This window comes from Sebastes umbrosus, chromosome 3, assembly GCF_015220745.1.
Source record: "Sebastes umbrosus isolate fSebUmb1 chromosome 3, fSebUmb1.pri, whole genome shotgun sequence".
NCBI lineage: Eukaryota > Metazoa > Chordata > Actinopteri > Perciformes > Sebastidae > Sebastes > Sebastes umbrosus.
In genome coordinates, this window is record NC_051271.1 from 9343061 (window position 1) to 9367617 (window position 24557).

At 40.4% G+C, this 24557-nt stretch overlaps 1 protein-coding gene across 3 annotated transcripts in view; it reads right to left on the reverse strand.

The window, feature by feature from the left end:
• Nucleotides 1-24188, reverse strand: part of palm3 (paralemmin 3) — a 38699-nt gene extending 14511 nt beyond the window's left edge. Inside the window, exons 1-2 of one of the 3 annotated variants that reach the window (XM_037764772.1) lie at nucleotides 23691-24188; nucleotides 933-994 (exon numbers count right to left, since the gene is read on the reverse strand). The gene's annotated coding sequence lies outside the window, so the exon portion shown is untranslated. The remainder of the gene's footprint in view (nucleotides 1-932; nucleotides 995-23690) is intronic. The other 2 variants (XM_037764771.1, XM_037764774.1) reach the window with 2 other exon arrangements.
• Nucleotides 24189-24557: the final 369 nt, after the last annotated feature.

Below are 24557 nucleotides of genomic sequence, written 5' to 3' on the forward strand. Positions count from 1 at the left end.
AACTGGACTGAAAGTGAAACGTATCTATACCGTTTTTGTCATCTGAGCCTGCTGGCTTTTTCAGTTCCCTGTTAAAAAGGAGAAGGAGAGGGCTGTCTGACGGCAAGTAAAGCAGTGAAAGTATTATAAATATAACGCACACTTACACATATATAGCTTTTTTTAGGTGAGCCTTTCTTTTAGGTGGCTAAAATACGTTTTGCTGACGTCCCCGTCCACAGCATTGTAATACTTTGCTCCCCAGTGTCTGTTTCTCGATGCTGGGATGGATACCTCATACAACACCACTTCAAAACACCTGAACTATCCCTTTAAATGGTGACCTTACCTCAACTACAACTGCACATTAACACCTCCTGTTTAACAAAAAAAAAAAACTCGCATGCAAACTGCCAAAATAAGCTTTGGCACATCAGCCACATTACTCATTTCTCCCAAAACCCCCCGCCCCACATACGACACTCACATTCTCTACAAATGAGGGTTCTCATTTCTCCCCAGAAGGCAACTCAGTAGAGCTGATGCTATTGTTGCTCTTCCAACATGGCAGCTCTTTCAGGTGCTTAAGGGGTGATAGTTAACATGGTGAGAAAACCTTCCCTCCTTGTGGGGTCAAAGGGGAAAAGGGCCCACATAAAAACAATGTGAAAAATGTAGGTGCACTGTGTATGGAGGGGAAAAGGATGAAAGACGAAGAGGGAAGGGGAATTTTTTTGATGGGGAAACAACCTCTAGGGTGCCTTTCATTACACTGGAGTAGAGAAGAACTGAGGTGGCGAGACAGAGAGGAAGGATCAGCAGAAAGACATATGAGAATATATATAGAGAGATTGAGAAGACACAAGATACCCTTCAGGAGCAACAGAGGTAGAAAGAGACAAAATCTCATTTTGGCAGTGTTTTGAATGACTGGAGGTGCAGTGACAGCTTACAGTATAAGCCTCCGTAGGGAGTAGATGCTTGTGTCTCATCAGGGCTCCAGGAGAGCGAGCGCCTAGAATAGCAGCCAGAGATAAACAAGCAAACACAAACAGAGGCTTTGATGAGGAGGTATTGAGGAGCTCCCCGTAGACACGCACTGACTTCGATAATTAGACATGATACAGGAGGGTAGAGAAGGGAAGGCTGACAAAGTCAAAGAGTTAAGAGGCAGAGAAAGTCAAGATGGTTGGAAAGAAGAGCGGCAGAGAAGGAGAAGACGAGGGGGGATGAGGTGACGGGAAAGATAGCAACTGGTTTGGGATTCAGATCCCTTAATGTCCACAAAATGGGACGACCTGTGACAAACGTAAAAACAAATCTTGTACAGGACAGACAAAACAAGAGATTGTTAAACCCATTTTGTAATCTTGGATAGTTTCATTTGAAGGATTGTCAGCACGGCCGAACCCACCATTGAGGTCACCGAGGTCGAGATCTCTGCATTTTTTTCCGAGGTGTTTATAATAAAAGTTGTGAAATAATTACATAAAAATCACTTTACTTTCGTGCAGCAAAGACATTGTGCAATGCCAAGATTATGGACATGCTCATCTGATCGCCGTCATTGCTTAGTGACGGTGGTGAAGTGGATGATATTGTCATTGCTACAAAATCTTTACTCAACTTTGACTATGTCAACAACTTGAGGAAACTGGACACAAAACACAGCTGAATCCATGCAAAGCGCGATTCAGAAAATGTTACTGGTGGACTGCTTGTACTTAGATGCCATTCATCATCCCCAGACATCATCTGACTAGAGCTGAAACGATTAATCAATTAGTTGACAACTATTAGATTAATCACCAACTATTTTCATAATCGATTAATCGGTTTAAGTAATTTTTTTAAGATGAAGACATGGAAGTATTTAAATGCGAAATTGCAATAAAAATATTTTGTCTCTTAAAATCAATGAATAATCATGATAAATAGTTGTGATCTCAATATTGATAAAAGCTATCGTGATTATCATTTTGGCCATAATCGTGCAGCCTTAGTACCTGTATATATTGTTATTTTCATTGCAAGATTATTCTAGTGGAGGGCAGTAATATTTACACATAAATATCAATTGACCCTGTGTTTACTTTCTCCACTGAGACGGACTAAAATGAAAAGACTCTTGTCAATCAAAGCTCAGCTTTGGGAAGGGAAGAGATACGGGGCAAGATGAGGAGACAGAGAGAGAAAGAAAGCGTGAAGGTGATGGAGATGAGGGAGGAAGAGCAGGTACCGGATTAGCATTATGTCCCTGTGCTGCTCAACACAAACAAAAACTGACCAATTCAAACAGTGTAATTACCACAGAGAGATATATATATATGTTCCTTGGTAATTACAGTGGAACTAAGTTCAATTTAACAACAACACAAACACCTAGCATAATTATTATAGTGTAATAATATAGTATTATTGTAGGCTATCATATATTGTTGTATAACACAAATCTTGCTTACGTTTATGTACGGTTTGAGACACATTTCTATAATTCAAATCCAAAATGATGCAAACTCAAACACAAAGATGAAATAAAGAAGGTGTATAATTTAACTGAATTATTTTCAATACACTGTGAGGAGTCACAGAGAAAGAGACTACAGAGGGTGAGAGAGAACAAAGAGTAGAGGACGGAGAGAGATATGAACAAAAAGAATGTAATGTTGAAGGCAGAGAGACAAGAAGATATGAAATACACATATTTAGATCAGGGGAATCAAAAATGGCATGAACCCCCCCTAGCAAGCTCAGTCTTTGAACCTCAGGATTTCTAAAATCTGGCGTACACTCCTGATTGTCAGTGGCCCAAAGAGCTGAAAGTATTCAGCATTTCACAAGAAAAAGCCAAAATTCAATAAAAGTGTGAAAAAGACATGTATTTCTTTTGTAATAGAAATATGTTTTTTTGTTTCTAATTCAAGAGGCTCCCTTTTCCGGGATGGACCGACATGCAATAGATGTAATGTAGACCAAAACAGCAATAGTAAAATAACAATATGGAAAGTCAGGGTGACAATATTATAGATACTTAAAATCATTCAGGATTTGTTATAAACCAAGCCTGTTCTTTATTTGGCAGTGTCCACATTATAAAACCAATCAGAAGTGTGAAATCTTTACTTTCACCATGAATCTTTGCACCTTAACTGTGAATTTTCACACAACTCCCACAAACCCTCTTGTGGTATTCAGAAAGCACAGCATAAATGTGATGCGAGACTGGTTCCCTGCACACACTTATCCAAAACATCTCCGAACCAAACAGCAGCAGCAAAAGACCAATATAATGGCACCCGGCCATAAACACAGCTCGGCTGTAACACCTTCTACATGCCAACACAGATGACTAAAATCAGCCTCAGTTCCTTTAAAACTGACAGGTTTTGTGTTTTCAAGGCAATAATATGTGTCCTACACAAACACTTGCCAGGTGAGCAAGTTGTAGGCTGGTTGACCTCAGAGGTATGACGTCCCACACACTGAGTCTCTCCCAGTTTACATCTCCCCATACCCCACTCACACTTAGGGCGCTTTCACAAGACACAGTCCTTTTTGGCTAGTCCGAATCAGAGTAAAATTTATAATTTTGGTTCGTTTTCTGTTTAGTGTTGTTTGGTTTCACAGTGCACAAATTAAAGCGGACTAAATAATTGCTGAGGCGCGTGTACGAAGGAGCAAATTTATCTCTTTGTCTCGAGAGCTGCCACTTCAATGCAGGGAATCACAGACTTTGATATGTTGCTGTTGAAATTTTTTCAAATTTGACTCGGCACTGATCTACTGTGCGCATGAATCCCTTCTCCTCCAATTTCTCTTGAATGACTTTATAAGCGTCACCATTTTTGTGGACTTTATTTAGCATATTACGTATGTTCTCTTCAGCCGAGATATCAAGTAAACATCGGACTTCTGCAGAAGTCCAGGTCAGTCCTCTCCCCCTTCATGCTAACCTGTCGTTTACCGTGTCCATCCCAACAAATGCCCGCGCAGGCAGCATTCGTTTTGGTTCACTTGAAAATAGTCCACCTCTCGCAAGCGGTCTTGGACCGGTTGTTTTGGCCCAAACAAACCGCGGCAGAGTTCGATTAAACACACTAAATGTTGGCTTGTGAAAGTACCCCAAGAAGCTGGAACTCAGGAATCTTTGGCATTTTGAAAAAAATTCATAATAACAGTTGGCAATACATTTTTGGTCATTGACTAATTGATTAATTGGATAGCTGTTTTCGCTCTATATTGGTTAATAAAAATAACAGATAGATGACTTGAAAACAATCCTATATTGCAGCTCTATTTTAAATTACGAGAAATAAACAGTATGCGTATAGGAAGGTCCAGCTGCCTCTCAGTCATTCAGTCTTCCTGCAAACTGTCAGCGTGAAACATTCCTCCTGCCCTGGTGCAAAAGAATGTATATTTGCCTTCAGTGCATGTGTGCATGTTTATATAACAATGTATATTTGTCTAGTGGGGTGCCATGAAGTCTATATGCTGAGTGCTGGTGTAGCGGCTTTAGCTCTGTGGGAACAGATGGAAGCACAGTAGGGTGTCTGCTATGAAAAACTATAAGAATCATTTAGTAGCACAGCTCACTGCGCTTGTATTTCTCTTGACACACACTCGCAGGCAGCCAACAACTGACGGTATACAAGAATGAAAATCTTGAGAAATACTATTCCTACAAGGCGAGAAGCAGCAGTGTTTTTGTTAAATCAAAATATCAGCAGACCTTCTCCGCAAACTATTTTTGGTGTTCAGCTAAAACCAAATCACAGTGCATGTAAAGAAAAGTCATTATTTTCAAACTGAGCAAAATAGCATAAAAGCCACTTTAAAAAAAGGGGCTTGAAAAGAAGGTGAAAAGACTGTGGGAGAGGCAATCAGTACAATCATTGTGAGCTGGTAGGTAGCACTTACAACCATGCCTCTGTATTAATGGCATGTAGAAATAACATCAGTGGTGGCACACAGGAGCTACACCAGATGAAATGTAGATAAGTTGTCTATGAAAAGCACATGTTTCAGGAATTTAAATCCCATTTCACGATATGTGACACTATGGAATCAGGAAGCTCATTCAAATGCAATAATAATAAAAAAATGGGTATGGATGAACATGTTATTACAAAAGGTTGTTGACTTTGACTTCACAGGGATGGACACAGACAGCAGTGGAGCATGAGAGCTGTGAACATTCGGTCACGAGACTCGAACAAGTCTGCAGCACCGGACACCTTTCAGTCCAGGACATTCCATAGACTTGACAAAACTATCATATAGCCCAGTGGTTCTGGTTCCCAACCTGGGGTCCGGATCAAGATCACAGGAGGTGAGCCATGACTCGTCTGCTCTTAGGTTGTGAAAATTATATTTGCGCATGTAGAACTACAATCTTTATATAAATTCTCTATATAAAACAATTTAAAAAGATATATGTTTTGCTACTTAGTAGCAAAATCTAACAAAATATTTTGCTTCAATCCATATTTGTTGGCGTTTAGCCTTTCAAAAACAACATTTGCTTCTCTGGCTTAATGCACATGAAGAGAGGCACGCAGCTGTATGGGGAGGTCTAGCATCAATCTAACAGCACCATAAATTACATTAATTTAACCACAATAACAAAAACATCTATTTTAGCTCTAATTCCATTATAGTAAATAAATTAAGTCGTTACAAAAAAATATCATGTTATGTATCCGCATTCGCTTGGGGAATCCGTCAATTTTAATACACTTTATTCAAATTGAGGATTTTGTTTGAGGATTTTTAATTTGTTTTTAGGGTTATGATGTCGGGGATGTCAGCTTTTCTTGGATACAAGTAGGGGGGGCTTCAAGGAAAATAGGTTGGGAACCACTGATACAGCCTATGATGTACTTGATGTCAGGAAGGTATGTTGAACGATCAAAGAGCAACGGTCTTCTGTAAATAGTGGCCACTGAATACACAGTGTACACCCGGTTGCTAAAATAGCTTCAGGTCTATAGGGGTTGGGGAGTCATTAAATGGCCACCCAGTGACATTTTGTTTTTGTGCAATGATGCAATTACGCTGCTGTTAGACCGCTGGCCACCCTGCTTCTCTGCACTTTGAAGTTTCTGCTCCATTTCTTGGAGACAAGAGGGGATGGAGGTGGGGGATGATTATAGTGAAGACAGAGGAGAGGGAGAGCGAGAGAGTGGGAGGCAGAGGTAAGGTTGGAGCATTAGATTTTATGCCCTCAATTACATACAGTGCTGTAAGCGCCTTTGAGTACTAACATTAATAGTTTTATTAATTTCTAATACCAGTATTAGTGATGCCACGCTGGAATCATCTTTGCTTTGAAGTGCAGTTCATCTGCTAGAGGCTCATTTACAGCACTATCCTGCTTCTATTCAACATTACTGTCTTTTCTTAGGGATTAAAGCACAGCGCTAGAGTGTCGGATGTAACCTGCAAGAACAGAAAAGAGCAGAACCGGGCAAGATAGGAGCAGAGAAGTAGAAGGTTGACTGGCTGACTGACTGAAGGACAGTTTCAGGCCTGTGAGACAGAATGAAACAGAAAATGTGTATTCCAAGGCCACTGTAAACTGAAAATATCCTTCCACTCCACATGTGTTTGGGAACAGGAAGAGTACAAACACCGCCGTCCTCGAGACGATTAGAGACAGAACATGCAATCGCGACGACCCTGATCTCTGAACTAGCGCATCCTCTGCTGTCGTCACCGGCCGTTGCTCAGGAAGAGCCTGCCTTAAACAGACAGCCGGCTAACTGTAAAACAAATTCCTCGATGGAACTTCAATCGGAGACGGGGCGGTCGAAGAGGCGGTAACTCTCTAGCTTGACGGATGGACACAGCGGATTGTTGTAAAGTGCTTTTTCATCAGCTATTGATTTTCAGTTGCTTTACAGACTGCAGCAGAAATTGCATTATTGGAGATGGAATGCTTATCTGGAAAGAAATAAATCTGACACACAGTGTGAGGGTGTGTGTGTGTGTGTGTGTGTGTGTGTGCGCTGCATGTGTGGGTGGCATGGGTGGAATTTGTGGAGCTTGGATGGTGCTGCTGCAACAGCAATACAGCCAAGTTCCTCTGATTGACAGTCCAGGTCGGAGGAATGAAAACACTGCATTCCACTGCTGTGTGTGTGTGTGTGTGTGTGTGTGTGTGTGTGTGTGTATATCAGTAAAAGATGGGAGGTTAATGTGTGATATGTGTGCGCCTCCTACGTCACAGAGCTAACAGTGTAATAGACTTTGGAGCGTGTTGGGGATTATTGAAGTCAACAACATGCATCACAGATTTACTCAAAGTGATTTATTACTGCTGCACTTCACAGGCACGTCAGTCCTACTACAGTCTAACCTCCGACACAGAGGTTCAAATAATGCGTGCGCTTCAAAAAGCATCAAAAGACGCCATTAACCCACCAATCCCGTATATATATATATATCAGGGTAGTAACTGCGCAGCTTACTATATACAGTAAGCTCGCACAAATGATCACAACGGGACGCGCGCGCTCCAGAGCATCAAAGGCATCGCTGCGAGAGGGAATATCAAAAAGAAATCTTCCAACAGGTCGCGGTGTTCAGTGGTTAGACTAAAGCAAGTTTAATGCGCTGACAATTTGACTAAATCGTGTTGAGAGAGGAGACTATGATGAAACAATAGCATCTCAAAGGAGCAAATTCCTTTGCTCTCATTTTGTCTCCACGTTTTATAGCCATAAAAAGGATTGAGGGGGGGATCAGTGGGAATCTGTCAGGTACCACGCGCATACACACACACACACACGCACGCACGCACGCACGCACGCACACACACACACACGCACACACACACATCACAATAGAGCCTCTGTTCAGCAGGAGGTAGGCTGGTCTTAGCCTGGCTCTGTCTACTGGATCCTAATGCATAAAAAAAAAAACACTTATATACACAACACACACCCACAGCACTCCCCGATCTCTGTTTGGGCTGATCCAGAAAGTAATGTGACATGTACATCGAAGTTTAACTGTGAAGGTCGCGGGGACTCTGAGGTCGCTTTCACACCTGCATTTTTACCTTTTAGTTCTGGTCCACTGCGTGTTCACGCTGACTGACTAACAAACAAAGGGGGTGTAAAAATGATGTTGCATGAACTGACAGGTGGCTCATTCATTGGGCCGTTTTGGCAACGTCAATCTGCATCATTACCGCTACGTGGATTCACGTGCGAAAATCTAACTGCAGCGATTGACAGCAAGTCATGCTGCACTTTAGAGGCCGTTCAGACTGAAAAGAGCACCTGCATGAAAACAATGGAAGGGGGCTGCTTGGGTGGGGGTGTGTTGCTGCAGGTACCAGTAAGACATAAAATATGAAACATGAAGTCCAGTTTGAGTAAGACATTATTGAGGTTGGAGGCAATTTAGACGCCAAAACACTGCCCAGCAGTTTCTAATACTTTGGGACATGATTTTATAACAGCAGAAATACTCTGCTCACGTTACCGACAATCACAAAGTGTTCGATTGACAGCTTTCAGACCAGCCAAAAAGAAACAACCCAAACAGGCAAATGCACCAGAGTTTGTTTGAACCAACCCAAACAGGTTAGGTGTAGTGGACTGAGACGTGAAGCCAATGCTGAAGTGCCTTAAACTTGCATTCTTTCTAACAGCCAGCAGGGGGCGACTCCTCTGGTTGCAAAAAGAAGTCTGATTGTATAAAAGTCGATGAGCCTACTTCTCACTTGATTTATTACCTCAGTAAACATTGTAAACATGGGTTTATGGTCTCAATCACTAGTTTCAAGTCTTCTTTAATACAGCATGATGTTCATTTAGTAAATTATGGTCCCATTTAGAGTCAGACAGACCATAAAGCAAGGTATGCCTTAGGGCGTGGCTACCTTGTGATTGACAGGTCGTTACCACGGCGTAGTCCGGTCATGGAGTTGTCTGTGTTTTCGTCTTAGAACTTTAACCCTTTCACAGTGTGTTTTCAGTTCATGAGAGTTCATTATAACCTTTTTGGTCGCCTAAAAATGTCTTATTCAGCGTTTGATTGTACTTAGCTCCACCCTCTCGTGTCAATTCTGGTTGCAAAAAAAACAAGGTGACAGCCAAAATGCCGAACTTGAGGCTTCAAAACGGCAGTCTACAAACCAAATGTAACGAACTGAACTGAACTGAACTGGTGGAAACGCGGCTAAATTCTTAGTATGTTTACCTTGATCCAGCAGGTTTGTCTTACTGTGCCCACTGACATATTCTACGCTGTCAGCCATCATCTCATCAGCCAAACACACAGATGGTTGACATAAAGCTAAATATTGTTTATGGCTGCATACTGCTTGATATTGCCCTCTGCATGGTTCCCAATGTGGGCAAGCTTCTGATCACTAATCGTGTCAAAATCACCATCTGCCGCACACATTTAAAATATTAAGTCTGGAAGGATTTTGGGTGAGAAAATCAGTTGGGCAGCCATTAAGCTGAGCAACAGATCAAAAGTGACAGCATGGTGAAGCCTTTGTGAAAAACCTTGTCATCGACCCATCAAATCAGCAGAGGGGCCACAGAGATTAACACGGTCATCCGGAACATACATATGCATGGTGCATCTGAAGAATAACGTGCTATGCAGCTCGGATGAGTCATTTTGGCTCGCTGAGTATGATTAACATGCGGGATTAACTATTTAATCCGACTGTGAAGAAGTCACATTGTTGCGTTGGTCTAAGTGTGTGCGTTTCCTAGAATGGCTCAGTTTTAGAAGTGTCAATCAGTTAAATTACAAACAGCTTTGTGATCAGTGGAGTTGCTCCTGTGAAGAAGGTTTGTATGCAGTCAGTCAGTTTAGGGAATTTTAGAAAAAAAGAGCTATTAAGGGTTTATTAGACTGGATGTACAAATACTCACTGCGTTAACACAGATTATGATTTTCTGAATATGTTATGTTTATAAACAACACATTAACTAGTTTTACGTCATGTTACTTTCCTCAAACCAGTTCAAACATCAGACATTGGGACTTCCTCATGCATATAAAGAGAATTTAAAATAGCCGTTAAACTACTCATGCAATATTTTCATTATTAATTATTTAGGCTGCAGGATCACACATAAAAGTATCTCTGCACACCATATATTAAAACGATAAATACAGCAATAAGTGTTTTTTACTATGTTTTACGGGGGAAATAATTCACCCTCTGTTAACAAGATAAGCCAACAAGAATGTGATTATGTGTACAGGTCAAAAACAATTTGGTATGGAGTTCCTCTTTAAAAAGGGAAATATGTGAATATATATTTTTTTATTGCAATTGTGTTTGACTTTATTGTCTTTATGCTCACTTGTACATCTACATTCTGTGTGTATATTAGGGGTGGGGAAATTGATTCACCTATGTATCTCAATTTTTTTTTTTTTTACGATTTCGAAATTGATTTCGAAATGCCAGAATCAATATATTTGCTTCATTTGAGTCTATGCGGAGGTAGAAGGAAGTTACCGCTTTTATTGTTGTATCCGCCCAGCCCTAGTGTACATACTGTATAATCCAAATTGAGGGCATCATATGTTGCTTAGATTGTAAAGACCTCAAAGACAAGTTTAGGACTTTAGGCTATTTCAATAAAAAAACAATGCCTGGGATAAATGATGAAAATTAATACCATTACAATCGTATATATTTAATCGTAAATATAATCTACTTGAGGTTTGAATTCGTCTTGCACATATTTACTGTTATAACAGTCAGACCTGGAGTAAAGCCCTTCAAAACACTTAGAAAAGTTATTGAAAATGCCAGCATGACAGTATTAGTAAAGTGTTGGTTTTGCTGCCCAGCAGCTCTACACGTAGTCTACATATATCGCACTCGGTAAAGACTTCAAAGCAGGAGACGATGGGTTATCAACTGTCGCCCTTACGCTGCCAGACAGACTGAATCACTGGTTTCAATGTTTTGGCATTCATTTACTCTTCTATCTACGGCTTTATCTCCTCAAACACTGTGCACGGTGAGGCACATATTAGCGCTCATGATAAGAGGGGGAGATGTTTTTAGCCCTGAGGTGGAATGCAGTGTGTGTGAAGATTACAGGTTGAGGCTTCATGGGAAACATAGACAGTGTGATTGAGTCATCCTGAGCCACTAACTGAATGTCATTATAGCCTTTTTTACAATATATTTGAGTTTAATAGACAGTGCAAGTGTCATGCATGACATATGTTGTATATGTAACGTCTCAAGCAAAGTACATGTTCCTGTAATTTTAGGGAATCTCAGACAGTTTGGAATAAGTCAAGTCTCTGCGTGATGGCATCAAATGACGATGTAAGGAGGAGGGAGGGAGAAAAAGATAAACAGAAAAGGAAGTAAAAGGTCAGCACTTTTTCATAGAGTCTCTGTTCAAACAAAACCCAGCGCAAGAACCTGGACTGACACAAGATTGAGTCCTCGTCATGACCTGTCTCACCTGCCAAACTGCTGACAGGCCATGAAGAGAAAATGTAAGAAGAGAATGATAGAAATGAAGACGGATAAGACACAGAGACATCATATAAATGGAAAGCCCTGCAGGGAACCAGAGGTTGAAACGAATGAGAGAGTATGCACCCGAGGAAGCGTTGTGAAGAGCAGGGATCGGAGTTTGAGACATCTGTTCTGACAAGTCCTGATGAGACACTTGAGGCTGTCGACCGAAACCAAGCTCAAAGACGCACGTCAAGTTCGCACTGAGAGACACCTTACAAGATGTGCCAGTTTCCATTTTGTCGCTGTCTCACATGCACAGAGGTTTCACAAGACTCACGGAGTGACAGTTACTTTAACCGCAAAGGTGAACCTACAGTTAGCAGCAACCTTGTCAGCGGCAAAAAGAAAAAAAACAGTGTCTCCAACAGAATGACATTCCCATACAGCTAAACTGCGTTCTCAATTACGTTTCGAGGAAAACATATTCTCTTCCAGCTTACAGTCACAGTTGGGCAACTACTTCATTAGGTTTAGTGAAAAAACATCATGGTTTGGCTTAAAATGACTACGTAAATGAACGTTGACTTTTAGTTTCACACGGGACACAAACAGCGGTCTACTGAGTGAAAGTCCTGTGTTTGTTTGACCCACTCACCCACCAACCCTCCCTCCAACCCGTAGAGGACTTTTTTACTTGTTATACTCGTTATTATACATACGTAACATTCAGTAACGTTATTATTCCACGTAACTTCCATTAACAGTCGCTCGATATACTACGTCACCTGCTGCGTGACGCTCGTTATACTAAGTCACTTAGAAACGCATTTGTGATACGTTAAAGACAAACCTAATCCACGACCAAATACGTTCCCCTCAAAATGCAATATTGTTGCAATATCTATATCAAGGTATTTGATCACAAATATTGTGTTATTAGATTTTCTCCATATCGCCCAGCCCTACAAATAAATAGTCATTTTTCAAGCAAAAATGCCAAACGTTTCCTGTTCCAGCTTGTGGGGATTTGTTGCGTTTCTCTGTTTTTAATTACTGTGAATTGATATCTTTGAGATTTGGCAAGCAATTTGAAGATATCACCATGGGTGCGGGGGAAATGTGATGATGAAAATAATTCAGCTGTTGTGACTAGCTAGCATTGTCAAAATTATCGAAGTATCGATACATATCGATATTGAATATTTGAAACCGTTTCAATACTCATTTTCCACAATATCGATACACGGGTACCAGCTGTGCTTTCTGCTCTCTCATCTCTCCAACATCGAGTTGACACACACACACACACACACACACACACACACACACACACACCGCTATTCATCTTTTAATTACAATCTAAAATGTTATGCTCTCAATGTTGTGTACATTTTTCCCTGTGGTATCGAAAATGCTATCGAATATTGATATTTTTCAAGGTACTGTACTGAAGATAGAAATTCCACTATCGTGATGGCACTAGTTGTGACCGGAAGGATTCGACAAGATTTGGGCAGACGTCCCTTTCATGAAAAAAAAAAAAAAATGGAAGTTCAATTGTGGTTTTCATCCAACAGTAGTACTTCAGAGGCATTGTGCACCTGGAAAATGCCACTAAAATAAAGGCAAAGTGACCTTTTTTTAAACCCAAAGTGGCTTTCCCTCCTCTGCTCAGTGACGCACTCAGTCAGTGTGGGTCTTCATTGAAATTGCAGACTGCAGGTCATTCGTTCATCCTGCTCTATGATTTAATCACTCACCACGCTGTGCACTAGGAAGAGGTTCAACCGTGCTAATGGAAAGCAGGTTTTGACGGGTGGCGTTCCCACAGCGCAATGGAATACAATAAACAAAAGGGTGTGAAGACCAGCCAATTAAAAAATGCCTACAGCTGATAATGCAGATTGGCTCTGGACTTTTTTTTTACTCACAATTTAGCACACAACAGTGCTGTAGCAGCACCCATTAACCACAGGGTAACTCACTCATTGTGAGACTCTTCAATGATATGGCCTGTTTTTAATTGAACTATTCTAGGATTTCCCACTAATGAGTTTTCTGATTCCCCATGTTCACACATGCAGTTGGTACATTTTCTCTTTAAACTGGCAGAAAGTGTGTGTAAGACATGTATTGGCTTGCTTGCAGTGATTTGTCTGTCTGTGTGCGCAGGATTAGTGTGTGTGTGTGCGTGTGTGTGTGTGAAACAGGTTTGGAGAGGAATGCAGGACTGGTGTAATCCGGTCTCGGTTCATTTTCGCTATTGTCATGGAGTCAAAAGCCTGGAGGCCTATGTGCCTCGTAGCTCAGTCCCGCTTACACACATATTATCTCCCAAAACACAACGCAGTACAACATTACAAATACATCTGTAGGTCATTCACTACCAGCTGATAAGACCTCGCAATGTTGAGCTTCAATCTCTAATGCAAGGGTGCCCAGCAGTCACCTTGTGAATGTTTAGTCGGGCAACGTAATGTTTAACTTTCCTCCTTCCTCATCATCATGTGGACAAACAAACGGAATTCCAGCCCATAATTAAATAAATTACAGAGACACAAAGCACTTGTCTTTCAACACCCGCAGCTGTTCACCATCTCTGAGATTATTGTTGTGAAGGCGATGAAGGATGAAAACATAAATGTTAATTTCAGCACTGAGGAGTATTGATTTGAGAGACTTGATCAAAATCCCATTCATAATGTCAACAGGATCAGATCTCAGTTATGCAATGATTTGAATTCACCTCTGCGATGAGCTCAATGTCAGAATGTCTTCCTTTGGGAGCAAGCCAGACTTTTGTTGCCATATAAATGAGAACGTAAAACCTCCAAATTGCTTTATATTTTATTAAGTATCTTGCCTACCAAGCTCAAAGATGTGGAAACAAAAATGCTGCCCTCTCTGTTTAATATCTCACTTGGAAACTCAGTTAACTGGGATCTCGTTGGCAATTTCCAACAGAGTTATATTCCATTTTGACAGACATGATGATCTCTTTATACTCACAGAGTTATTATTAAAATACTTGGTGCACAATTGGATTTACAGTGTACCTCATAATTTGCAGGTTTCCTCTGCTCAGCTGTCTTTCATTTCTCTCTCACTTACATCTGCCCTCATCCACTTCTCTCTCTTTTAAAAGGTCTTGCCTTTGTTATTTAGTAACAGCTCGTTCTCTAACTTTCTACTGATTTCAAATCTTAATGGAAGTAAATCTCCAATCTGACAAAAAGGTCGGTAACTTGACACGGTAAGAGTACACCAGATTTAAAAAATGATTCAACCATAAAACCCTTTGCTGCCAACTCTTTTCCAATGAAAGTAGCGAGCAGCACAAGCTCCAAAAGTCTCTAAAAACTAGCGAGAAAGTCACCAAGCAGGCTACACTGACAGTCCGTCCGTTCAAGCTTCCCTCCAAAGCCACACCCCAAAATTATCATAATGAACAATAACATATCATAATGAATGTAAACAACAAACATGGCTATTGTTAGTACTCACAGCTGTCAAGCTAGCAGCTTGTGGAAGACTCTGGTGATGCTTAATGAGTGCACGGACAGAGTGCACATAGGTAGACAGACAGGTAGCCCGTCCAATCATTTCATTCATTTTATTACAGTCCTGCGACAGCCACAGATACCAGTTGTTTTTTGTCAGAGCATTTATTGGTTGCTGTTGGGATGTAATGATCATTTCAACTAATATAACAAAAAATGTATTTGAACAGTACTACCAACCCTACCTTAAACCAACAGCCCCGGCTACATTATCAAAAAGCCTTGTTAAAAGAATGTCTGACAGTAATGCCAGCCTTTCACAAGTTATGTACAAAGTACACAGTTCATAATACATTCCCCTCTTGTAATATATAAAAAGACCAGCATGGACCCTTAGATAAACTGTAACTAGTAACTTGTCAGATGGACAACTTAATATCTTATCTTCCATGTAACAGGCCTTTCACACAGAATGCGCCAACGGAAACACAAGCTGTGTTCTGTGTTGTTGAAATGTCTGGGATGTTTAAATGAACAACACAAACATCTGAAATTAAATTCTTTAACTAATATACATTTTTCACCCATGTCTGGTTCCAAAGCCATTTGTACCAGGGTTAAAGGTCTTGGACGGTTCCCAGGACCCAACACTGTGGGGTTTCAATAACAACTTTGTCAACAGCACCTTGGCTGGACCGGGGTCAACAGCCTGGTGCAGAGGAATGCCACCTCTTTTACATAATGGGTTCTTTAGGTTTTAGTTAACACAAGGTCATAAACACATCTAGGTAACTCAAGATACACTCTCTTGACCCGGGCAGGCAAATAATGTGAGTTGTCCACCACTGAGCATCACGACTGAAAAAGGACAGATGGCCTTTTGCTAATAACAGATACAGAACGAAACTCACTGCAAGACTAATATTCTGCTGTAGGGATGGTTAAACGTCTCCATCAGGAGACTGTGTGCCTGGTGTACAGCTAGAGCATGCACACTAGATTTGGATATAATACTGCGTAACACCGCTTAATGAAAATCAAACAGCGTGGGACTGCAAACAGTATTCAAAGCGCACTTTGAGATAACAATAGGCATGACACACAAGTTTCTTAAACCATCCCCAAAAAAGCCTATTTCACGGTTTTTAAAAAATCAATATGTCAAGAACACTATAATCCTGAGAAATACTGGTTATAGCAACACCATGCTTTGCTTTAAGTAGTGCAAAAGAGCGACCCCTCAACAGTCTGACAAGGCCACATCTTAATATGGACAACTGTTCCTCCCTGGGCATTGCCTTTAAGTGTGATTGACAAATTAATTAATTAGTCAGTCTTGGGAGAATAGCATCCCGTGCTGATAGAGCTGCAGTTTTAAGCAGCGCAACAAGAGCTTGAATATTTTAAGCGAACGCCAGACAAAAAGCATGCCTGTAAGCATGAAAAGAAGATGTTAATAAATCCCAAGCCTCCTCTGATGATGAAAAGGGATGTTTATACTGTGCATACAGAACAAAGCCACAGCTACCAAAACCACACAAACAAAAATCGGCTCGGCAAATCAGTTCATTTCAGTGTGAGATGTGGATCTGTTGTTGGCATTCTGAGCAATTCAGCAACAGGTGAGCTTCTTCCAAATTAGTTGTGAATTGACAGTGATGAGATTTTGACTTGACAACAACATCACACATTAGCTGCAGCTTTGGAAGGACGTGTAACATTAGACAGCTTGCTGGCATCGCTTCCTCCATCTCTTCCTCTCTCCCACCACCAACATGATATACACACACACACACCATGAAAAATGTGGGCCTAATTCTGCCATCCATTATGTGATGTGTTCAATCAATTTGGTGCATGTAACCTATCTGCACTCGTTCTTTGCCAGCATTTAAAATACATACTCACATTTCAGTAAACAAGCATCATTCAGGTAATGTTGGCTTCTGTGTATGTCACCTCTGAGCTGTGCTCTTTAGCTAGCCAGACATTGTGACCTAGTAACCACAGCCATGTTTATTTGTTTTTGCACGGCGTCTTGAGGTTGCATTATTACCTACGTCAAGGAGGTAATGTTTTTGGCTCGGTTTGTTGGCTGGTTTGTTTGTCAGCAGGATTACAGGAAAAATGACAAGCCCAATTTTCATGAAACTTGGTGGAAGGGTGTAGCATGTTCACTTCCGTTAACATTGCGAGATAGGGCATGACCTTGGCGGAGGTCTGCGCTCTCAGAGTGCCCTCTTAGTTTACAGTATGTTGTCCTCTTAGTTTCATTTGCACATAAATAGGAACATCGTGTGCACGTCCATCAGAAAAGCCAGACTGAACTACAAAAAAAACAACTAATGCAGTTTAATACAAACAATCCTGCAATAACTCGTGAAGGTTATAATTGCATTATACTGACAGGGGTTTCTATTATTTTGTCCACTCAATTTAAACCAATGAGGGTAGGCTAAATAGAAACACTTATATAATGTAATATGTTTCTATTCTATAAATATATATACCCAGTATCTATAATATCACAGCTTTTTGTCAAGTTTCCTACAGTTTTTAAAACTTATTCATAATTTTTTATATATTATATATTCACAAGCCACTGATGTGCAGGCAAAAGAAAGTAGACTTTCATGAAAGAGGTAAATGCTGGTGGGCGAAGAAGCTAAAATATTATCCTGTCAGACAGCTCAGGTCTTTCTTGAAGTTATCTCCTCAGACCATTACCGTTACAACCACAACACATTACTTAACTGTCTAATCCTTGTCTGCTTGATTAATACATTGTTGCCGGTGTCAAAAGAAGGGCATGCGTACTGTGTACAACGGACATAAAGTAAACTGAAGATGGTAAATGTTTTTTCTATCCTCCTCCTTCTTTCACCAACTGTCAGCTGGGATTTCTGAGGCTTCGAGTCAACAGATTATTGCAAATGAAAGGAATACCACACACAGACGTTCACAAGCAGAATGATTAAAGAGCGTCGTCTGAAAACCGCCTCTTCTGCCTAAACAAGACACAAAGGAAAAGAGGACGGACAAAAAGAGGAGTCGGAGATGAATAGTTCACACTTAAAGGCTGGGGCGTGCCTGGTATCTCAGGTATGTTGACATGGATGGTGACATTATGCAGAAACATGCTGTAGGTCAAATGAGCTCACTGGAGAGCAATTTAGCACGTGTCAATCATCAATTTCAATATTTCTCAATATTGAAAATGAAGCCATCGCACATTTTGTTAACACAGACAGACAGCAATAATCTCCATCTATTTTACACATGAATATCAGTTCACTTATCATTGTGAGTACTACGCAGTCAAATAAAGAAGCTCTGCAAAGTCTGAGAAAATAACCCTGGTGACGTCATAGTGATCTCAAATATCTCCTCTGGTGCAAATCTCTCTCTTCACGTCTTCCAACTTCATAGACGTGAAATTAAATATTGATGGAGTAGCCCTTTAAAGTTACTTTTAACTGGTTATGAAACAGTCTCAATTTAATACTGATGCCTCTATATGATCTACGTAAGTAAACAAGAACATCAGCGAGAAGATTGGCTATTTCTAAACAGTTATTCTTAATGCTCGTCATCGGTGCCACCGGTCGGATTCGGCGCAAAATCAGAAACTCGTTCAGCTCAGACTCCTGCGGGGCCCATAGCAGCGACAAGCACGCCTTTGACCTCGTCGGAGCCCTCCACCTCCCGCCAGAGCTCCGACTTGAGACTGCAGTCTGTCAGAACCTGCTGCAGTAAAATTAAAGATTTTCCAAAGGGACTCTGGTGCTCGGAAAAAAATACCGCTTTTTGGGACCGCCAAAATCAAAACAAAATTAGTTCCTCATAGTAGCTTTAAGATAGAAACTGCAGTATAAATAGGATCAAAAAGCATGCTAACACACATCGAACCATGACTACTGGAGTTTTCAACTGCCAACGTTGTGAACAAACTATTATTTATCACTTCCATTGTTCCCTCCCTCTACCACTAAAAGACAAAAAAGACTTTCTATGTGGCCAGTGTCTTACTGATCTCTTATTTTCAGGTGAACCATCTTTGTTCACTGTGCCTGACTCTAATCCTCTGTATAGCCATAATAATAACAGCTTGAAGCACAGTCACAGACAGTCAGGGCGGTGGCAACATGACATACAGAGAGGGAATGGAAGGTGGAACTCGGAAACTCTAGAAATTGTAATGTACTGTAATGTTCAAGGGGCATCATTTATCAGGCTATGCTTCTCAACCCATGTAAACAGCTTAGTTGAAACATGGAAATGTACTAACAGCCAGTGGAGTTTGTTTCTGATGACAATGCTAGGCTAAAGAAATGTGAAAATCTAATATTACTTTAGCTGAGGATGGACAGACAGACAGAGAGAGAGAGAGATGCTGGAGGCAATGTGGCAGTGAGGAATTTCCCTCCTGCTGAAAATCTATCCATCACCCAGTTCGCCAAGCAAGGAAGTGGTGGATTTCATCTCCCAGCTACTCTTTTGTTCCCTCCCCTTTATCCTGCAGGCTTTTAATCTCCCTCCACCTTGTTACTCTCTCCTACTCTCTTCAACACGATTTGAAAAGATAAAACTCTGTGCTGATTGGTGCTGCTGACGACCACACAGTTTCTCCTGCGCTTTTATCCGTCTTTGGCAGCTATCTCGCCAACTCTACCCGGCTCCCTCCTCCTCTTTGTACATTTGTAGATTTCTGCAGATTCATAACAAAACGAAACTGCTTTGCAAGTGAATGGCACATCGACCCGGGCTCTATATTTTGCATGCATCAAAGAAGAAAACATTTTTAGCTGAACAGCAACAAACAGGTCAGCAGATCAGTAAAAGACAAATCCTTTTGAATTTGGCTTTATGCACAAAGCAACAGAGATGTTCGTTACACTTGGAATATCTTATTTGACTGTTGCACAAGAGAGATGGATGACCACAACGAGCTCTGCGTTACACTGCATTCAAGATAGCATTTTCATTATAGCCCAACCGATACAGGCTTTTTGACACCGATACTGATATTGATATTTGAGAGTTTGAAAGATCCGATAATTATATACAGTATCAGTCTGTAGTCATTTTCTTTACACAACCCATAACATAAATAAACATTTCTGACAAGGTTCCCTTAAACGTCCAGGGGACGCACCCTATTTTTTCCCTGAAAATGCTACATTAATAACAACAAATCCCTGTTAAAATCGGCAGGACAAAGGCCAGTTAACGTTAGCTGTTAGCTGCGTGCAGGACTGTGCTGCTCACCGGCTGCTAACAGCTAACGTTAACTAGACCCCGTCCTGCCAATTTCAACACGGAAGGTGCCGTTGATTTACATTATGATGCATTCAGGCTCTATTCAGTCAAAAATTTAGTATTTGGTGAAGGTAATTCTAACGTTATCATGATGTGTTGAAATGTAATCCTGTAAAATGCAGTTTTTGGCGAGAATTGAATAAATCCACTTGTTTTAAAGAGATGTTTTAACAGCAATATTAAACAGATATTAGAGAAGGAATTATGACCTGTTTAACTTCCTTACAAAAGCCATTCTGCAAATGGTAATAAAGGAGTGGATGTTGAAGTACATTTATTGTTTGACTTTAGTTTTTTACCGTTGTATCGAATTGGTGTGGAACTTCACTGGTATTTTGGTATTGACTACTACATTTCTGGTATGGTGACCAAGAAATGTACTGGGCATGACATTTTACAATTGAAAAATAAACGTGTCACTGTATTACTCTCAGGTGGACAAAACTTTGGCATTTCTGTACTTCGATTTCTTGTTATTTATCGGCTGATATATATACATGCTAACACGATATATCTGCAATGAGCTAATACTAGTCAGGCTCAAAATGTCACAAATACTACAATACCACAGCCAAAGACTGAATTTGAAAATACATGTCATGTATGTTACAAATTACGTTGAACATGATGCAAAGATGAAAGACTGGCGTAGACAGATGTGCTGTGTGACTAATCACAGTAGAAAGTAGTGAGATTTACGAGACTAAAAAGTGCCTGTGTGCAAGAATAGACCTTTTTCACAGCAGACATGATGACATGCCACAGCGGGAAAAGCACTAATAACATTAATGACGGCTGCATTCCACTTAAGGGAGGTCCTGTAGTCTCACTGGGACACTTTATGCAACTGAGCCATCGTTAATGTTATCAGCTTCACCTGTGCATTACCTGCTATGACAAGTCAAAATGTCTGCTGTGAAAAAAAAGGTCTATAGCAGCAGTCAGAATGACAAAACCAGTGATATGTGAAGCTGATGTATCAAAACCCTGCACAGATTTAATACATACATGCAATGTTTTAGACTTGGAAGGCTTGTCTGAGGTTGACAGCAGCTGAAGTTTATTTAATAATAGTAATTTTCCTATTTATTGTGTCATAAAACAGCAGTGCTGCTCTGTAATCAGCTTGCTTCTTCTTTGGCTGCTGTGACATTTATATATTTCCATGTATCCTGTGCACTGATCCTTTATGTGCAACTTGTCTTTGAAACCTCAGGCATATATATATACTTGTTATACAAACCCTGAAGAAAAGTAACTGTTTCCTGAGAGTCAGATTAAGCCAGAGGTGAGTAACACCCCCCGGATATGGCCTCAAGGCCCTCCGTTCTTCAGCCTGACAGAAGAAGAGCCATGTCAGGAGCTCCTGCTGGGATCTCTGCTTGTAAATCAGTATGCTCAGCTGCATGCTAAGCAGCATTTGTTTGATGGCTTGTAAGGCTAGAAAACAAAGCTATAGCACAGACCTAGCATAGCTGTGGTAAAACAGATGTGTGTGTTTTGCCGTAAAATATGTGAGTCAAACATATCAAAGTCAGATGACAAATGTGTGGTTAATCTGGTAGACAAAACTTGAGATCTTGACTGCATGGTGTTGGTTTTATGTATGTGTATGTGTATGTATGTGTTGGTGGGGAGGTGCAGCTGCAAGCAGCAAGGAAAGTGTCAAAAGATAGCTTCACTATCTTAACTACTGCATCATAAAAGTGTTGTAAATGGCCTGCAGACGTGAGGCTTTTGGACTTAATTACTCATAAAACTGACAAAAAAACTTGCAGTAAAGAGCAAGTCTTTCACTTTATGCTGAAAGAAACGGCATAGGCTATGCTACTGTACACACACGATAGATAGACTTTGTTGATCCCCAAAGGGAAATTGATGTGTTACAGCAGCAATTAACTTACATCACAAAAACGCGCATCACTCACACAAACGACAAAACACACTGTATTTACAAATCTCTATATACATACCAACTACTACTTTAAAAAGGTACTATATGTGACAATTTACGTGTTTTAATCGCTTTATATTGACAATGTTTGTACGGATTGTAACGTAACTTAAAAACGGGACCTTCCCCGACTTTCTCGGTTGCCTATAACATCCTGTGGACTCATTGATTTCTATGTAAAGGACTCGGGATGTTTTCCCGGGAAAATCCAAAGAACGTTTAAGCGGGCTCCCGAGCACCTTGCCTCTCTTCAGCTCCCCTAAAGCGCCAACAGTGTGCAGCTAAAATATTTGTCTTGAGTGCTTAAGCTATGGTTGGCCAGCTTGCTATAACTTACATTAGCTACACAGCATGGATATGCTAGGTTGCTTCACAACATTAGCTGATGACGTAATTTGCTAGCTGCAAGCTAGTTCAAGATTCAAGATTCCTTTAACTTGAAGCAGTCCTGATAGTGCAATCACACATAACATACAGCATAAAAGATGAAATAAAACCTTTGTCCAATACAAGCTTAACCTAAACTACTTAATAAAATAAGTAAATATATATATAGACAATACAATAACAATACGGTCAAGGCAGTATACAGTACAGTCAAGGCAGTGAGTTATTGCACAGTAATAATAGCACATATAGCACATGTATCAGTAGTGCAGTTGATAAATTACAAGAAATAATGTATCTGAATGTGCGGTAGGATGTAAACATGTAATAAGTTGAGCAAGGGTTATGTTTTCTGACAAGTATCTAACAGTTAGTATCATGGAGTCAATTGTCCAAATAAAATAAAGGAACATTAGAGAACATTATGTAAGGGATAATGCCAAACGAGCTGTACATTATCAGGAATTAATGGACTACATGGAGGGGCGTCAGGATGCTGACTGCAGTTCACTTAACGACCACAGGTGTCATTAATATCAAGGATCTGAAAGTTACATACAGTACCTTTAAACTAGATAAAAGAAATAAAAATAAAATACAATAAAAATAGAATTAAAGCTATATCTCTGCTGTGCAAAATTGAATATAATTAAAATATGTGATGTGCAAATTGAAGTAGATGGCATATCTTTTAAGATTAAAAAACTACAATGATAAGGTGTTAATTATAAAGTCACAACTGTCCACAGTGAACATGTTTTCTGTATTCAAGAAGTGCAGAATGTACCAAGCCAAAAGAGTGAAAGAAATCATCACTGGTGAATTTTGAACAGCCACATTATATATTTCAAAAGGCTTTTTAATCAATATGTGACTCTTTTGGTTTGCAATGCTTATTAACAGAGGTCAGACAAGTCACCAGCTGCTGGGCTGGCTGTCCAGCTCCAGCTCAGACTCACTGGGCTCAACTTCCACCTCTCTCTCTTGGCCCAGTTTCAAAAGGTGTCAACCGACCACGTACACCGACCAAACGTGTTACAATTAATGCAGAAAAAAATATGTTGGCCGAAGATGCTCTTACCTGTTCAAACTCTTCCACTTGATAGTTTAAGTCCAATAAACTTGAAGGAGGGAAACGAAAGTAGCAAAGTGGAGACACGCGATAAAAAAGCGAAAGATAAATCCTCTTTCCAGCGTAAATTTGTTAGAAAACAGGACACAAACTTCTCCGTGGTAGTTAGTTAGTTAGTTAGTTGAACACCTGAGTCGCCTCCTGCACGCTGAGCTGAGCTCGCTCTCCAAATGCGACGTTCGAGAACACCGGACGTTATGTATCAAACTTTTTGCAACTTTGTTTCAAAGAGAAGGTCGCAGCGACATTGAGATAAAAACACACGAGGTGAAACCGTCCCGGGAGTGGAAAAGCCTGCTCTCACACCGCCTCCCTTCAGTGTGTGAACCCGTCTGAGAGGAGCAATAGAGTCGGTCTGTCCGGTGGTTACCTGACTCCAGTCATTACCGTGAGGCCAGCCCTCCACACACACAGCAGACAGCTCCACACAGCAGCAGCAGCAGCCTCATGTTTCCTGTTGTTGTTTGTGTCGCCTCCTCTGACTGACTTGCACAGCACATAAACAGCTTTTTACTCCAAAGTAACAGGTTGTGAGATGCTTTCTGCTTTTTATTAACGACCAATATGACACGCCATCTGGTGATTTAATGTTGTGGAGGAGAGAAACTTAAAAAAAAAGTCACTGTGATATTAACTTTTCTTTATAAGGCTCATTCAAAGATCAAACTCAGCATATGCATTTTTCCTTCTTTTTGTAATTTATGCCAACTTGATTATTCTACTATCATAGTCTCATGTGTATAGCCTATATATTTTAATAATGTTTTATATTTATTATTGATAGATCCAGTGCAAACCTTAAAAAGAAAACAGCAA